Below are 17,579 nucleotides of genomic sequence, written 5' to 3' on the forward strand. Positions count from 1 at the left end.
GGACCCCGTGAGAATGGGTCTAGGCCTGCCATATCTAGTAACCAAGTTTACGGGACTCTCAAGGTTTTGATAAAAGCCATGAACTCAACTTGTATCTGCTATAGGGAATTAACGACGTTTCCAGATTAGGGATGAAGGAGAAAAATGGAAAAGTACAGTCCCCAAAGATCTCTCACAGGGCTGGTGGCAATGATTAGCAAGGTCCCCAAAGGAAAAGGGAACTTTTGACACAGGAACACAGGCATGAAGGTTGGGCTTACCCCTTCATAGGCAGGTGGTGTCCTTTCCTGATCATCTCCGAGGAGAAAGCTTTCACTTACAACTAGGAAGCACACGGCTTTCCTTGCAAATCATCACAGGTTACACACTGGCTTGTTGATGCTGACAATAATTGGTTGATAGTCAAATGAGTGAGAACCATGATGGCCATCCAGAATGTTTACAGTCAGCAGCCATTCTGATTGGCCAGTAACTGGTTGTTAATATTTTGAGTCTCACCCCTCCAACAATACCACATGTCTCTCTATCCTTGGTATCTGCTAATGATTCCTAAGCCTGGAAGAACGCTTAACTTTGTGTTAATCCCAGATTTAGGACTGAATAAACATCATATTAACAAACTCTAAACAATATATATTATTACTCCCATTTTATAGGCTACAAAACTGAGGCTCAGAGAAAGAATTCACCCATAGACAGCCAGTGGCAAAGTCCAAACTTAATTCCAAAACAAACAGAAATGTAGGACTGTATAGAAACAATCCCTCTACTCTAGAAATATACCCTTCTATGAAAGATAATACTGCAGGGAACAAGAAACAATGGGACTTGAGGATAAATGCATCATTGTCTCATAAAATATTAACATGGAAAAGACAGGTCATAAGCATGATTTTAATCCTACACCCAACTCTTATGCTGCAATTATTGTCAAGCTTCACCTGAGTATCTAAGGCTTTTACATACATCTGTCCAACAAAATAATAATGTTTCTTCAAGTTCATATATATGAACTTATAAAGCCAATTTAACTCTATTTATTAAGAGAAAAAAATCCCAACATACATTTCTATTAACACCGTTGAAGTCCCTATGTGACCGTCTCGTTTGTTTAAATTTTTCAACAAAAGACACGATTTAACAGAAGATTTTAGGGAGATAATCTGAATTTAAAAATTTCCCATCCAGCCATTTCTTTTAATCTCTGACAAAAGCTGTGTTCTAAAAAATTATTTCTTTTACTTTCTACTTAGAGAACACATGAAAATGCATCTGAATCCAATTACCACCGCTGTAACACTGAAACTCTAAATCAAAGCTAGCGACGATGCCATGGCTCCCTCGACGACGCGCGCTGGATGCCCCAAACACTACCCATCATCGCGATGACCTTTAAACGCCCTTTCTCATATGGCGACGCCAGCCATGAGTTGTAATTAAAGTTCATTTTGTTGAAATCAACCTGTTTCTCTCTACATCTGATTCTTTTCAGCTACTGCTCATTTTCTCTTCTTTCTACTTATTGTAAGAAATCAGACTCTGGTCTAATATGTAATTTTACCGGTACTACATCCACATTATGTTAATTCTTCAAAAAAGTCTGTATGCTATAAAGGTTTTCTTTAAAGACAAAGAATGCCATCAAATTCCCTTCTTAGTAGGGGGGTCATTTAATTTATCATCCAAACAGGGCTACACGATATGGAAGGGGGGTGTTATGAAAAACAGCAACAGAAAGCAGGCATAGCCAGGAGTGTTCCAGCAAACCGACATGTCTGGTCACCCTGCCAAATACTATACTTAAAAGCCAAAAGTTTCCAAAAAACGACATAAAGACCATGGTAGGGAAGAGTGCACAGAGTGCATAAGGGGTTCATGTGTGAACAGAAAGTCAGGAGAGTCACATTAGAAGATCAAAAGAAGCCTGCGGTCTCTCTCAGACCCCCACCTCAATGGCAAGTCTAGATTCCCTTAGCACAGCTCGTCCCTTCCCTGCTTATTCAAAAGGTTTTGCACTTGTGAAAGAAGACCATACTACGTTGTGCGCTCTCCTTGTTTAGTTGCGGTTCATTTTATTGCCAATCTCACACTCCTTGATGTTGCCCAATTTATCCCCTCCGTATGAGTCTCCTTTCCTCTGTCTGATTTCCCATTGCTGAGCCAGACAACCAGAGGTACTGGTACTTGCTACGTGCCAGGCGCTGCCTCCTCTATAAAATGGGGAATCCAAAGCTGAAATAGATACAGTCTTCACCAGGTGATTTTTTCAAATCTGTATTTACAAGACTTTATTTAAAACTCAATAATTTCACTCCAATCTCCATTTCCACATGTTCTAAGCAGCCCAAGCAAAGAGTATAATTGCAATAATTTGTGAAGCTACCCCTCTGTTTATTTGCAGGTGATTTAGTATATATATTGGTGTATAAAGAATAATAAACTAAACTTTTGTTAAGGTGTCAAAATTTCTGCACCTTGAAAAATTTTATAAAATCTCTCAACCAAGACACTGGAGCTTTTGGGGGAAGTACACACTTTCTTCAATCCCTACTTCCTCCTTCAGGCTGGTGGAGAATTAATTGCTCCTGCCTTACCCAGCACTGAGTCTGCAGCACCTTGTCCAGCACGAAACAGGCACTCAGTAAATATCTGTCAAGTAAATGAATGAATGGAGGGTTCATGATTAATCTCCTTTTTCTTGATTCCAACTCCTCAAACTCTTTGCTCCATTGATTATCTCCTCTTAAAAGGTCAACTGTCTGTAATAACGGCTTTGGGGTCAGCCAAAAAAAAAAACCCCATATCTAATCCCCAGCCACTTAATAGCAATAGAGAGACCCTGAGCAAGTTTTCTGATCACTCTCCATGCCTTATTTTTCTTACCTATAAAATAGAGACAGCACTTTCTAGTTTGCAAGGTTTTCGTGGTACTTGTGAGATTTGAAAACACGTTACGTAGGGGGCGGCCAAGCAGGAATCACATGTGTGCTGAATGAAGGAATAAAATGATATTCAGCTCTGTGGCTCCAGATCAAAATGTAACCACGAAAATCTAATTTGCCAAAGCTGATCTGTATTCACACAATTGATATGTACCAAGAGCTGTAACACACAACTGGAGGCTGTCTGCTGTTGAACATCAAAGGAAGAGTTTAACATCTGCTTTTAAATGCAGGAAAACAACAATTAGCCTACAATCAAAGGGTAAGGTGTACAATGCAATTTGATTTTCCCCACCGCAGTACCCACACCCTGAGGGGTTACCTGTTTACAGCAGACTACAACTTTCTTGCAGGGGTCATGTAGCAGGGGAAGGGGACCCTGGAAATAGTTTTTAAATTCCACGTTTACTGATAACTCCTGTTTTTCACTGTGATGAGTACACAGGCCAAGTTGGCCCCTACTCTCCAGCATATAACCAAGTAGTCAAAAACTGCAAGATTAAGATTGGATCTGAGGAACATTTTTTTCTGACTTACTTGCTTTTCTAGTAATCCAGGATATAAAACCTCAAAAGGGCCTAACATCCCAAGTCTTGGCGCAACTTCGCATTTAGGAAAGAAAATAAACTCTGTGACAGACAGGCATACATTTGTTTTTGCCAGAGAGCAATGTTCTGAGTCCCACTCTGCTGCTCTTGCATTTCCCACCAGGCCAAGCAGCGGCCGGCAGGAATCAGAAGCTCCCTTGTGCTCTATTTCAAACGCACCTGAATTTGCCATCTACTGGAGCTATGGGAGCTATTTCAGAGCCCTTCCCCTCCCTTTTTCCAGAAAGAGCAGCAGAGACAGCTATGAAACTTCCCCAGGGTTTGGTTTTCTTTCTCACAGCTCACTTGTTCTCCTCTTCTGGAAGATGAGAGAAACCCCAGAGTTCCTCAAAGCCCAGAGGCAATGTTGATCCCGACTAGCATTTTCCATTTTCTTAAAAAGTCATCCCCTCCTACTCTCCTCAGGCAAACAGAACAGGGAGCACAGCCTAACCTGCCTCCAAAGAGTTCATGAAGAGACCTTGAAACCAGCAAAGGCTCATCCTGAGATAAACATGGGCTATAATAATGAAGCGTCAAATTCCACCCAACAAGCTCACATGTTCAGACTCCTATAAAGCGCATCTGAGCAACAGTGGCTCCCATCAGGACGCGGATTTTCCCCCACTAAATTCCCACTGAACCAGCACTGAACCTATCCTGTCACCCTGTTTTCTTATCCATCCTCACTTTTCAGACACTTTCTGGCCAAGGGTCACAGAGTCCAAAGCCAAGAGAAGCTGGGATGCAAACCGAAGCTGTCCGACCCCAGGGCCTCTGACAATCTGCCCTGAACTGGGAAAGCACATCTATCTGTTGTCCAGCTGGGACCAAACAAATGCGACCTCCAGCAAAAGGGCTCCACGTGAGTTTACAAGCATGAATGATAGTGTAACATTTTCTATGGACTCAAAATGATCGTTTAAGACATTTGCATTTTATACCTGGCACAACAAGGCAGCAGCAAGCACAGCTTTACCGCCTCCCAAAAGCCTTTGTGAAAAGCGCATTTGGGTCTTGGCTTCAGTCTTCGACAGCAAGTCACAAATTATCTTACTGATAAAATCACAATTAGGAATGTCCTAAAACTTTAGCGAATAATCTAGATATCAAACTAAAACCTGGTGACTCCTTTTTAAGCTCTACTTGACTATAACTGCAACTGAAGCTTTACTTGTGTAACTAAAAATTTTACTGAATTTTAGGACACAGAAAAACTTTAGAGCTCAATCAATCACTGTATCTATGCATACTTTATTGAACAGAGTTATGAAAGACAAAAACATTAATGAGACTGCTTCCCAGGCCTCAGGATCTCACAGTCTAGTATGCGCAAAACAACATTATATGAATAACTATGACCTAGTTCAAGTGAAAAACGATGCAAGATAAAATCAGAAGACGTCATCAGAGAATCAAGTAGGGTGTTAAGGCAGCTCAACACAGAGAACATATTCTAAGCACAGAATGCACCAGAGTGGTTAAGAGCACAAGCATGAGAGCCACACAGTCCTGGGTTCAAGTCTTGACTATGCCACTCCCTAGCTGTGTGACATTCACCAAGGTCTTTAACCTGCCTGAGCCACAGTTTCAAAATCTTTAAAAAGAGGCAACAGCATCTCCCTCTCAGAACTGATGTAGGATTAGAAAAGATAAAACATATAAAACCCTAATGCTGTTCGCAGGACACTCTGAGGTTAACCTCCTGCAGCAGCTTCCTGTCCCAGGCCTAGTATTTCTCCATCTTGCCTGTCTAGCTCCTTTTCTTACCAAGGACCCTTCACTGCTCTGTCCAGGGCCCTGCTAGATCCTATTACCCTGCTAGATCCTATTACCAACTCTCCCTTACAGATGAGGAAATCGTCTCTGAGAGAATGAGGAAGGTGCCCAGCATCACATAGTTAGAAAACAGACCACGATGTCCCCCTCCAGATTCAAGCCTCAGGGAACACGGTTATTTCTTTATCTAATCTCTCCTACTATTTTATAAGCAACTAAAAGGCAAGTAGAGCTGCTTATTGTGAAAATTTGTAAAGGTGCAGGCCCTATCTAGGCAGGCCCAGCCCCAAGAGTACCCCACTGCTCACACACACCCTTGTGCAGTAAACAGTCCGCACACGGCGGCCCTGTGTCTCCAGTTTTCCCTTTTTCAGTCTATACTGTAGACTGCTGCCCAAGTGAGCATCGTAAAACTCCCCTCCAGCTGTGAAATTTCTTTTACCATAACTCTTATAGCCATATCATGCTCAAGTCTCTAGCATGGCCCACATGGGGCCTTCCGCATTCTGGCGCCAGGGCTTTGCAACCTGAGTCCACCGTGCCCTCCATCGTGCCCCACCCCGGCCTCTCTCTGAGCATGCGGGGAGCGTCCGTTCCTCTACGCCTTGGCACGTGCTTCTCCTGCTGCCCCAGCTATTCCTCCCTCTTTTCTGTCTTCTAACTCAGCCCCCAAGACTGGCCACTGCCAGCTCTTCATGCAGCAAACACACTTCCTGCTTCCTCAGCTGAAAGGACTGCCCCAACCTCGGCAGGCCCGGAGCATTTGTGCGCCCAGCCTCCCTGCCAGCGCACTGGAGTGAGGAGGACCCTGCGTGAGCTTGCAAGTTAAATGGGTAGAAGCTGGAACCCTCACTCAAACATGTTCTAGCTGTGTGAATGAGGGCAAGTTACTCCCCTCCCCAAGTTTCAATAATCCCTAATCGCGAGAATGACTGTGAAAATCAAGCGATTTAACGCAGGGCTTCCATACTTGTGCAGACACTGGAGACACACTAAGGGCAAAATGGCATTAAATCTTGATATATTTTTGAAAATGAAAAACAAAACAAATCTTGATATATGTAATTATATCATGTGAACTAAGAAATACTTTAGTAGGAGAAATTATGACTATGTTATATGTATATAAAAGAAACACGTTTTTAAAATCACCAGCCTTTTTATCCATTTTTAATTTTTTAATTGTTGTTCCAGTACAGTTGTCTCCATTTTCCCACCACCACTTCCCCTCGCCCCACCCCGACCTGCCACCCTCAATCCTACCTCCCTTTGGCTTTGTCATGTTCCTTGACGATCCTTCCCCTTCTTCCCCCCCCCCCCCCCCGCCCGCCCGCCTGCCCGCCGCCATTATTCCCCTGCCCCTCCCCTCTCGTTACTGTTGTTCTTTATTTCAATGTCTCTGGTTATATTTTGCTTGCTTGTTTGTTTTGTTGATTATGTTCCACTTATAGGTGAGATCAAAATCATCATTCTTGTTACTTGTTTAACTTTTTCCCCATTTGCTAATTTAACTTAACGAGTAGTAAGCAGGTGCCAAAATACAATGGAAGAAAAAAACCTCAAAGATTAGAAAATGCTATTCATAACTTATTTTGGAGGAGACAAGGTCAATAAAAACCACTACTGAATTTTTGTGGCCAAACACCTCATCTAAGAACATCCAGCCCACTTGCTTGGCACATGGTACATGCTGAATAAATGTTATTTGAGTTCTGAATTTGAAACTCAAATTAAGTTCCTTGAAAGCAAGAGCATATCTCATTAATCTTTGAATAATGAGCTCCTAACACAGTAGCTGGCACATAGCAGTTGCTCAACGAATGTTGGCTTAATAAATAAACTTAAAATTGAGAAAGCATGCAAAGGTCTATAAAACATTTTGCATCTTCGATTAATTTGAATTGCAATTTACTCCAATGCATTATATTCCAAAGTGTATGCAATGTTCCTTCTGCACCTGTCACCTTATCTAAAATACTTAGAGCTTCTTGTGAGGAAGAAATATGTAGGTAGAATCATTCCTTAAGCACAGAAACATTGATGAAGACAGCTAAGCGGGAGGAATGTCACCTGCACACTTGTAATATAACAAAAGGACCGAAGAAGACAGTGCTTTGTACATTGTACCTGTCAGACAGTGACACCTACAATTTTGAACAGATATTTAGTCCCACAAGCCCCCAATTCAGAAGATGTCACAGTAAACACTATAGAGATTACAGAAGGGGAGCCCTAGTCCGTTGTCTGTTTGCAGATGAAAAACCTACACCATACACTTCACATGTTTATACTCCTCTTTAACTGAGAGCCAGGGTAGCCTCAAATTAAACAAAATGCTAAGATCCACTAGTTTTGTCTTCACTAAAAATGATATTGTAGATAAATATTTACTAGCATAGGAGTTCATCATTCATTGTTAAATGGAAAAAAAAGCAGGAAAAAAACAGGATACCAAACAATTTGTAGCACACACTACTCTCAGTATTAACGTAAAAATAAGTATGTATTAAATAAGGTAATAAATTAGAAGCTGCTTTCTACCTGCTACCAATCCATGGCTAATTTTCAAAGGTGTATCTTATATTTTGCCAACATTACAGACTCAGGTTTCCTGAAATCTACCTCAAATAATTAAACAAAATGCTTGCAACAGGGAAGATTTTGAAAACATATCTGTGATTAAGGAATAAATAAAAGTGGAAGACAAAAAGGAGGTAAAAAGGAGTGTGAACGTTGCAGTTCTGAATTTTCCCTAACACTGTGCTCTTGCCTTCTCAAAAAGAAATCAGTCACCAATACATTGAAGTACCCTTGACAGTCTACAAGGCGTGTCAGAAACACTCTCTCATGACTTGTAAATTTCAGAAAGGACTTCCCTCCTTCTCCCTTAATGTTTACTTCCACATAACTATTTCTTCAGAACTAGATTTATATGGAGCATACTTACACACTATACACCTTCTTCTTCTATTTTTTAACTTAAAGGTGAATAGTGACATCCTTTAGTGCATATAAATATTCATCTGTGACATCAGGTTTAATAAGCAGAGATCTGTTTGCCATGGTCTCTCTGGTAACACAGTGTTTGTCTTTAGCTCATTATTGTGATCAAAAGTCCTACAGATACCTTGCCTCTACAAAATGGAAAAATGACTTTTACAACAATGTCACAAAGGGAATATTTTGGTGTAATGGAAGGAAAATATTTCACCAAAGACTATTAAATTTTCAAGAGATGCTAAATTATTTGAAAGGTAGTTTAAGCTGCTTACTTTTTGAGGCTGTTAATATTTCAAGGCCAAACACCACTGCAAGTATCTGGATCATGAAGCCCAGAGAATTAATCTTTTGTCCTTTTCATTCCATTCTATGAACAGGCTGGTGACTTCCAAGATATTCCTCTTTCAAATATCCTTCCAAGATAAAATAGGAACTACACTATACAGGATTTCCTTTATTTTAAGGTTAATATGTAAATATAAGATGACAAAATTTAAATAAAATTGCTATCATTAAAAAAATTCCATTGCCAATAGTATTTAACTACTGCAATATTTTGTTGTAACAAATTAAATGGTATCGGAAAAAATTTTCAAAGTCCTTCCTTTCAAAGAACTTATATTAGCAGAGACTTGATAGCACTCAGAAATCATATTCATGGTGTGTGTATACTGTATGTGTGTATATAATATTTTTTCTGCACAAATATCTTATTAAACATCAGCCCTTGCTGGTGTGGCTCAGTGGACACAGTGCCGGCCTGCAAACTGAAAGGTCATTGGTTCAATTCCCAGTCACAGTACACGCCTGGGTTGCGGGCCAGGTCTCCTGCTGGGGATGTGTGAGAGGCAACTGTTTCTTGCTCACACAGCTATGTTTCTCTCCCTCTCTGTCTCCTTTCCTTCCACTCTGTCTAAAAAAATAAATAAAATCTTAAAATTCAAATAGGGCTCAAAATTAAAGACCTTTACCTTATTATCATAAATATTACAAAAAATACACAATTTAATTATGTTCATAGTAAACACAATATAAAAATAAAATCTGATCAAATCTGATCTTATTATTTAATGCTTAGAGACAACTTCTAGAGCAAAGTTCTTTTCTGCCTTGCTTTATTTTAGACATGTTTCAACTAGCTCATTTTGTACTATAAGAAATGTAGAGGAACTGTAAAACACAAGGCATATGAAGTCTAGAAAACTAGTAATTAAATGGATGAACAGCTCCTATTGTCAATGATACCATTTCTGGAACATGCCAGAAAGGGGGTGTGTGTAGTATAGTATAGTATCTACAACAAAGTAGACTAACTTTATGATCTTTACAGCCCATTTTACCTTTCAAAAACATCAGAGAATAAAATTGAACTTTATAGTCTCATTGGACTTTTTCTAAAAGACAGCAAAATCATTCATACATGTGTCTTAATTAGCATATCTTAAAATACCTCAAAAAGGTATATAATAATAAAACTGACAGGTGCATTAGGTCTACCAAGACCAAGCTACAGGAGGAACTTCTTGAACAAGTGTCTCTACATTTTGTTTTCCTTTGCAGACAAAAAAAGAATCTAATGTATTTCATTCTTACTCTAAAAATACACAACCAAAGAGCCTATGTAAAAGTCTAAAACACCTGAAGGTCAAAAAACTGGACTCACTTCTCTGTCCTACCACATTACATTCCCTTATTATTAAAGTTTAACTCATCTACTGCACATATAATAAAAGGTTTTATCACAACCTTGAGGACTCACTTTTTGAAACCCCACAAAAAATGACACAATGCAGAGAGTCATCCAAATCTCTTTAGAAGGTTTTTTAAAAGGTCTCCTGAGTCCCTTTCCATGTTTCCAATCCATAAAAGCACATAAAACTACAAAGCCAGGAAAGAAAGAAAGGAGAAAGGCCACAGAACCACTGTTAACTTTCTGAGAGACGTATAAGAGAATTTTTTTTAAAGCAAGTTAGAAAATTACTTACTTTTCCCAGGTCTTTGGTACAAAGCTCAGAAGGCAAGTTCCCTTTTCCCACAGAATCTTGTTAATAACAACCACTCATTGAGGTCAGGCAGGCCAAATATATCTGAAAATGATATAGAGACAAAAAAATCAAAATTCGAAGTCAGATTAGAAATTAAAAACCAAAACACCCCATGGCCATTCAGATTCTCTTTGCATAATTACAATACAGATTTCACTGGAGTATCTACAAGATGAGCTTTATTAGCTAGTTTTCTTTCAGAACAATACTAACAAGGTTTGCTAAATCTAGACAGTATTTTGATCTGTTGTCTTACTAAAGTTACTAAAGCAGGAATCAGCAAGTTTTCTTGGCAACCGTTCATGGTAAAAGTGTGCTTCTCAGGGAGTCATAAAAAGCAACGGAGGGAGGATCTGGGCTTCTAATTATGCTGACTTGGGAGGGGAGGCCCGAAATCACAGTGGCCTGCCCCACCTTCCAAAAACGGGCTCGTCTCACAAACTCAGAGGCAGTTGTGATAGAACTGAACAATGACGTCAAGAAAATCATCAACTTTTAAAGGCGCTTCAGGTAAGCGCCATTCGCTGCAGCAGGTGGGAATAAAAAGAGTCCTATTAACTTTCTTCTGATGAAACAGAAAAATCCAAAAATTCTGCACGATAGTAACCTCATGTAAAACAAAAGGCACTTCCCCAACAATCCTGTCAATGAATACATATGTAAACATAGGTAATAATGCATTCACAAGATTACAAAAAATGAGGAGGTACAATGAATGTCACAGGTAAACCGTAACCTCAAATCTGTGCTCTCATTCTGGGCCTTATGTTACATGTAATTTTTTTTAAGATTTTATGTATTCCTTTATTTTTAGAGAGAAGAAAAGGGAAGGAGAAGGAGAGGGAGAGGGAGAGAAACATCAATGTGTGGTTGCCTCTCACGTGCCCCCAGCTGAGGACCTGGCCCGTAACCCAGGCGTGTGCCCTGACTGGGAATGGAACCAGCGACCCTTTGTTTCTCAGGCCAGCACTCAATCCTCTGAGCCACACCAGCCAGAGCAGTTACATGTAATTCTAAGAAGCATAACAAATTCATCTGTGAGCCAAGAGAGGTTGAAAAACAGGTCAATTAGATGAAGGCAGAAAGAACTGCTACAACAGAATCCTAGAAACATCAATAGGCATCTCTTATCATCATTGTCATTGTTGCTGCCAACACATATACAGTGTTAATTCTCATGCCAGATTCTTCTGTTTCACATGTGTTACCTCTGTGTAGCATAGAGACAGGCAGACTATCTCCTACACATCACCGTTAACCGCAGTATACTCAACTCTGCCATAAAGCTTGTGTTTGTTCCAAGGGTGATATGGTAGGAAACAATTTGAGCATAACTTGAATTTCACATATTTATGCATGATTTCATTGCAAACAACACTAGGAAATAGCAGAAGATTGTACCCAGGCGGGACCCAGCTGCACAAGGACACAGAGAATGAAAAAGCCCATGCCTCAAACATGTGCCAGCGACCCGCTTCCACCAGCGTGCTGTGGGCCATACCTGTCCACATCAGGCGCCCCAATGTCCCTTCTGATTTCAGGTAACCCTCCTTCCGCCACTGGAGAATAACTCACAAGGTGCGACCCTTCCAAGCCCTTTGTCCACAAGAAAATGTCAGATTTGTTCAAGGTAAAGTGCCATATTTATTTATTCCTTAACCACCTAATATGTATAAAATTGTGTTACAATTTTTATTCAGTTCCTATCTAATTTTTTAACCTATTACTAGTAAACACTGATAAAGGTTATCAAGTGCTGTGTCCCTGACTCTCTTTACCCTGTAATTGTTATGGGTTTTATTACATGATTTTTCATAGCATGGTGGTATTTAGAAACGTGTATGTCATATTTTAGCAGAACTGACTGTACAATAGCTAGTGTTTATAAGGATGCTTGTGATTTAAAACAGAAGTGATTAAATTTTGATTTTTCAAATCTTTTCATTATGTTAAAGGGAAGAGCAGCATATGAAATACAATTTTAGAAAGGTTCTCATTCACAATGTTCACAATGACCAAGTAGGGACCAGTAAGTGTCAGTTTGGGTTTCGTTAAACATCTATTTATGGGAAGTTCCCTAATCATGGTAGACAGATAAGGTGTCAGTTGCTGCGCCATTCCGTAAAGACCAAGACATTGGTGTTAAAAGTTAGATTCTTGCATATAAGAAGGCTTAACCATGATTGCCGGAAAGGACAAAAATGAATTAAATTGCTTTTCATTCCTTTAAACTAATAAATTAAAAAAAAAGGACCATGAATTTATCTTTTAAAAGTGTAAGATATACACAGACGTAAAGATATGAACTAAGAAGTTTTCCATTATAAGTAATATCATTTCAAGCAATTTGAAAAATTTAAGTACCAACAATAAAAAACAGATTTTTAAAACCTGTAAGATATTATATGGGAAAATGTTTTTAAGCAATGTTCATTGGGAATGCAGACTATAATGCAATATGTTCAATATGGTACTGATTTTGTTTAAAAGTATCTATATCTTTAAAAAAAGACCAGAGGTAAAAAAAAAAAAAAAGTCAGCATTTGAATAGCTACTAATTTGAGATAATAGAATTAGAGTAAAATAATTTTTACTCTCTTTGCATCTCCCTATGGTACCCAAATTTTCCACAAAAATCATATCTACTTTCCCAATTAAAAATAACAATATGCTATATAAAAATAACACTAAGGCATTTGGTGGAAAAACTTCTTTTTATCCCCACTCTAATTCCATGAGAGAATCTAGACAACAGGATGAAGTCCAGCCCAGGAACAAGGACACCAGAAGCTTTCTCCATGACTATCAACAGATCTAGTCTGACTGAACCCTTAAAAGTATATAGCTTCTGCCCTGGCTGGTCTGGCTCAGTGGACTGAGCGTCAGCCTGCAAACAGGAGGGCTGCTGGTTTTATTCCCAGTCAGGGGCACATGCCTGGGTTGTAGGCCAGGTCCCCAGTTGGGAGGATGTGAGGGGCAGCCAGTAGGTGTTTCTCTTGCACATCAATGTTTCTCTCCCTCCCTTCTCCTCTCTCTAAAATATAAATAAATAAAATCTTTTAAAATATATATATATATAGTTTCTACCTAACAGCTCCAGGGCAACCCAGTCCTAACATGGATGTTCAAAGTATGTTAAATCAATTACAGAGTCCAAAATATAATCTGCTTTTACTGGCCAAAATAGTCATGGATTTAGGAAAATACAGATCAAAGATTTTTTTTTTAATTAAATAACTCTACGCGAGCTGTCTTAATGTCTGAAAGAAATTTTGTTCTCAATGAAGAAATTGTGTTCTGGCTAAAGCTCCTTTCAAACAAGATCAAGATTAAGGACACACAAGGAGCAGTGGATTTGGGCATCGGAATGAATGCTCACTTGGGCAGCTGGAAACAGAAAGTAAGAAAAGGGAGATTGATCTGTATAACCTCCAAAAGACCTCAATTATGTTAAAATGCCCCCGACAATGACAAAATTCGACTTTGCAAATAATCCATTTGCCAAAAATGGTGACTCCTTAGTCATGAGAGCGCTTTGTCTAACCCCACTCGCTGACATCACATCATAACAGAATGGTGCGGGTATTCAGGAGTCAAGGGGCAATTTGGGACAATCTGGCCACCACACATCTGAGTTCACTCACCTATGTTTGCTAAGCAGCACATTTAAATCATGCATCCCTTTCCATTTTAAGTTTAACCTTCCTCAGGTACCTACATCCAGTACCTATTTCATACAGAGCAGTTACTTTACTATGACTCTCCATTGTCAAAAACATACTGCAGATTAGAAGTCAAGTGTTTCTGTGTGTGCATGTGTGGCTTTGTTTCATAATATTATAAAGCATCCGAAACATTCAACATATACATCTGACTAATAACCATATTCCTGCTGCACAAGGCATAGATGCAGTAGTCTTTGCTTTTTTTGTTTTGCTTTTTTTACTTCCAAAAATACTGACTTCCATAAAAAACAAACAAAAACAAAACCCTTCTGTTTCAAATCTGCCTGTATATTTTTAAGCATTTTCATAGGTTCCCCATCAAATGGAAACAAAAGCTACTGGCATCATGTTTTGTTTTGTTTGAAAGAACAGAATAGGCAGATGAACATTTTAATTATGCTATTATATATAAAAATAGAGCACAGAGGGGATATCGAGTTCCAGAAAAGTCAGTCAGTTCAAGTTCAAGATCCCCCTCAGAGATGCTATCATTTTATCAGATGCATACCGATTACTTTGGAAAATAACTTTGAAATTCTTGGTTTCTGTATTTCACAAGTTGCTGCCTAAAATGCTCTACATTTTCACTTTTAATAATTTGCAACTAAATATTATAATCTGTAAGTAAACTCAGATAATATATTCAACTATCATTACTGAAAAAAATCTATGAATTTTAATATTTAAAAGAAGATATGCTGAAATATACATCCATCTCTATATACCTTGCACTGACTGAAAATGCGGAGCACTTAGGAACTCTCAGGATGAAACTTGTATTCCTTAAATTGCTCTAAAAATTAGCATATGTATAACTCAGGGGAATACAGTCTCATAGCATTACCAGATACTAAAAAAAGGGCAACCAATGTTTTCAGAGTCTACCTGGAAAACAAGCAGAAATTATTTTCTCAGGCTCTCTAGTCTCCCCCTGGGCAGAACTCCAATATAATCTAAATTGGCCTTTGGCATGTCACTTTTTGCATCACTGTGCCCTCTGGTCCAAAGCCCAAAGACCTTGACTTCTGACTCCTCCTATCACTGGTCCTTCCCTTCCCACTTCTGAATGCCCAATGCCTTTATGGGAATATTTTAGCAGAAGTTCAGGGGTCGGGGGAGCTTAAACAAGTGATTAATGACTTTTAACTTTCTCTGAGTTATAGCAGTTTTAGGGGCAATTACCCAGATCTTCGTTTCTAAATACTTTAGCTCTCTGGAGAAATAGTTGGGTACAGGCCTGAGCCACGGAAAGAACAAGAAGAGAAGCCCTGGCATCTTACTACGCCAGAAAGCCAGAAGTGCTCAAATACTAATGCGCACATGACAAATGTCAAAGGGCATAAGAGTGTCAAAGGGCATAGGAGCTGCCCTGAAAGGGCCCCACTGATCATCAGTTTGAACAACAACAAAATGATATGGATAAAGTATAACACACTGAATAAAGAAAGAACCATGAACCCACAGGTATTCATGAAAAAAAGGATAGTGGAGCTCATCTTTATAAAGAATGCAAGCTAATAGACACCAAAGGAATAGCAGAAATGGAAAATCCTACTTTGCAACTACTGAGGCAGTAACTGATTCACTCCAGGATCATTAATGGATGCTACAACCACCAGAGAAAGGGTTGCTGTGGGGCAGGATACTCACACGGTCTCCGAGCATCGCGCCGCAGATTACCCATCACTTACCTAAGGCAGAAGGTCTTGTACTGTGAGCTCTGGCAGAGCACCTTACCCAAGTGACAGGTGACATAATCAGGTATAGGACAACGGAATGTTATGTCTCCACAAAAACTATGTAGTATATTTGTCAAAATGCTTACTCTGTATCAAAATGCTTAACCTGCACCTAATCATAAAGTAACAAAGAAATCAAGGTTGTCTACAAGACAGGGTTGTCTACAAGGTTGTCTTGGCATCTTCGCCGCGAATGACAAAAACATGGTGACTGCTCTGTGCAACAAATCATTGTTGATGAATCTTAGATAAAAAGAGGGGTTATAAAGCCACTGGAATAACTGGGGAAGTTTGAATAGTGTTCAAATATTATCTGTGTGTGAGATAATACTTCTTGGCAATAATGGTATTATGGGTTACATGGAAGAATATGCTTGTGCTGAAGGTCACATTTCTACAACTAACTCAAATTGTTTAGCCAAAAAAAATTTAAGTGTGTGTGTGTGTATGTGGAGGAGATGGAGGGAAAGGGATCCTGTGAGGGGGAGAAAGAGAGAAAGAAAGTGAGAGAGGGAGAGGGGAAGAGAGAGATACAGAGATAAAGCAAATTTGGCAAAATGTTAGCATCTCCTATGGCAGGCTACCCATGACATATAAAAACTAGTAACCATGGTTACTTGTAGGCTGTATCTATTCCCTATAAAGAGAGATCATAAAGCAGCTATGGTTGAAAGGAAATTGACACAAATAGGAATGCAGTCCACTGGTGTTAAAGCATTTAGTCCATTTTTCAAAGAACTTTTTCCAATTCATTTCTGTTCTATAGCAATTAATGGTTAATAGCTGGGAAAAAGAAGACTGAAAAAGAAAAAGAAACCCAAGGGAGAGGATGACAATGGGTCAAAATTAGCAAAAGAAAAGTTCAGTTTTCCTCCACCCATTTTGAGGAAGACTTAGGACTCGAGGTTTTTAAAAAATCTGCCTGTTTCCCATCCTGATGAGAAACCTGTGCGGGTATGGACATTTCCAATGAGACAGAAAGGGGCCCTTTGCAAGACCTGTCCTGACCAAACACCCTGACCAGGGAAGGCTGAGCACTTCATCCCGCGCCTACCCCTGGACAAGCCTAGAACAGGAGTGTGTATCTGAATCACAACCCATGTAAGCACGCAGGCATCTCAGAATCACAGCTTTCAGCAGCTGCCCCAGACTCAGTATGTCGGACACAGAACTCCCCCCACCAAACTCCCTCTCCTGTTTCCGTTACCCCCTTTTCTTCATCTATCCAGTCTCGAAACTTCAGCTTTAGCTTTTACTTCAGTTCCCAGTGGCCCATTCTTCACACCCTCTCTTCCTCATCCACATCCTCACGGCCATGTTGGCCATTGGGTCTCTCGTATTCTGGGCAGAAATGACCCCTCTTTTCTTTGTTCTTCTTCAACATTTCCATCTATTGCGCTCACTTGGCACTTTTTAAACATATCTTTGCCACCCAGCATTGATTCTGCACCTCCTATAAGCAAGTGCTTTGCTAAGTTAACCTCATTTTAAATCAGTGTAATTCTGTGAAGTAGTTTATGTTATTTTAGCCCCATTTTACCAAAGAAAGGGCTATTCAGGTGAAATAAATTTGTCCAAGGTCAGAGTTGCGAAGTTAATATTTAGACCCTGGTCTACAGGGTCTGCCCTATTATCAAAGTGCTTCACATTGCTCTTCACAGTTTTAAACGCTGTCTCCTGTCCTGAAATCCAGCAGGCCATCCTTGAAGGGGGGGATCCAGTTTACCCGACTTCGTGCTCTGTCCACAGGCTAGCATGCTCA

The 17,579-nt window shown here is 39.6% G+C and overlaps 1 protein-coding gene across 6 annotated transcripts in view; it reads right to left on the reverse strand.

Annotated features, from left to right (window-relative positions):
• APBB2 (amyloid beta precursor protein binding family B member 2) overlaps window positions 1-17,579 on the reverse strand; it is a 318,370-nt gene that overhangs the window by 219,444 nt on the left and 81,347 nt on the right. For all 6 annotated transcript variants that reach the window (XM_054582097.1, XM_054582096.1, XM_054582094.1 and 3 more), the window contains one exon: window positions 10,294-10,395. The gene's annotated coding sequence lies outside the window, so the exon portion shown is untranslated. The remainder of the gene's footprint in view (window positions 1-10,293; window positions 10,396-17,579) is intronic.

The sequence above is a fragment of the Pteronotus mesoamericanus genome, unplaced genomic scaffold (assembly GCF_021234165.1).
Source record: "Pteronotus mesoamericanus isolate MK-2021 breed Mesoamerican mustached bat unplaced genomic scaffold, CSHL_Meso_final contig_68, whole genome shotgun sequence".
NCBI lineage: Eukaryota > Metazoa > Chordata > Mammalia > Chiroptera > Mormoopidae > Pteronotus > Pteronotus mesoamericanus.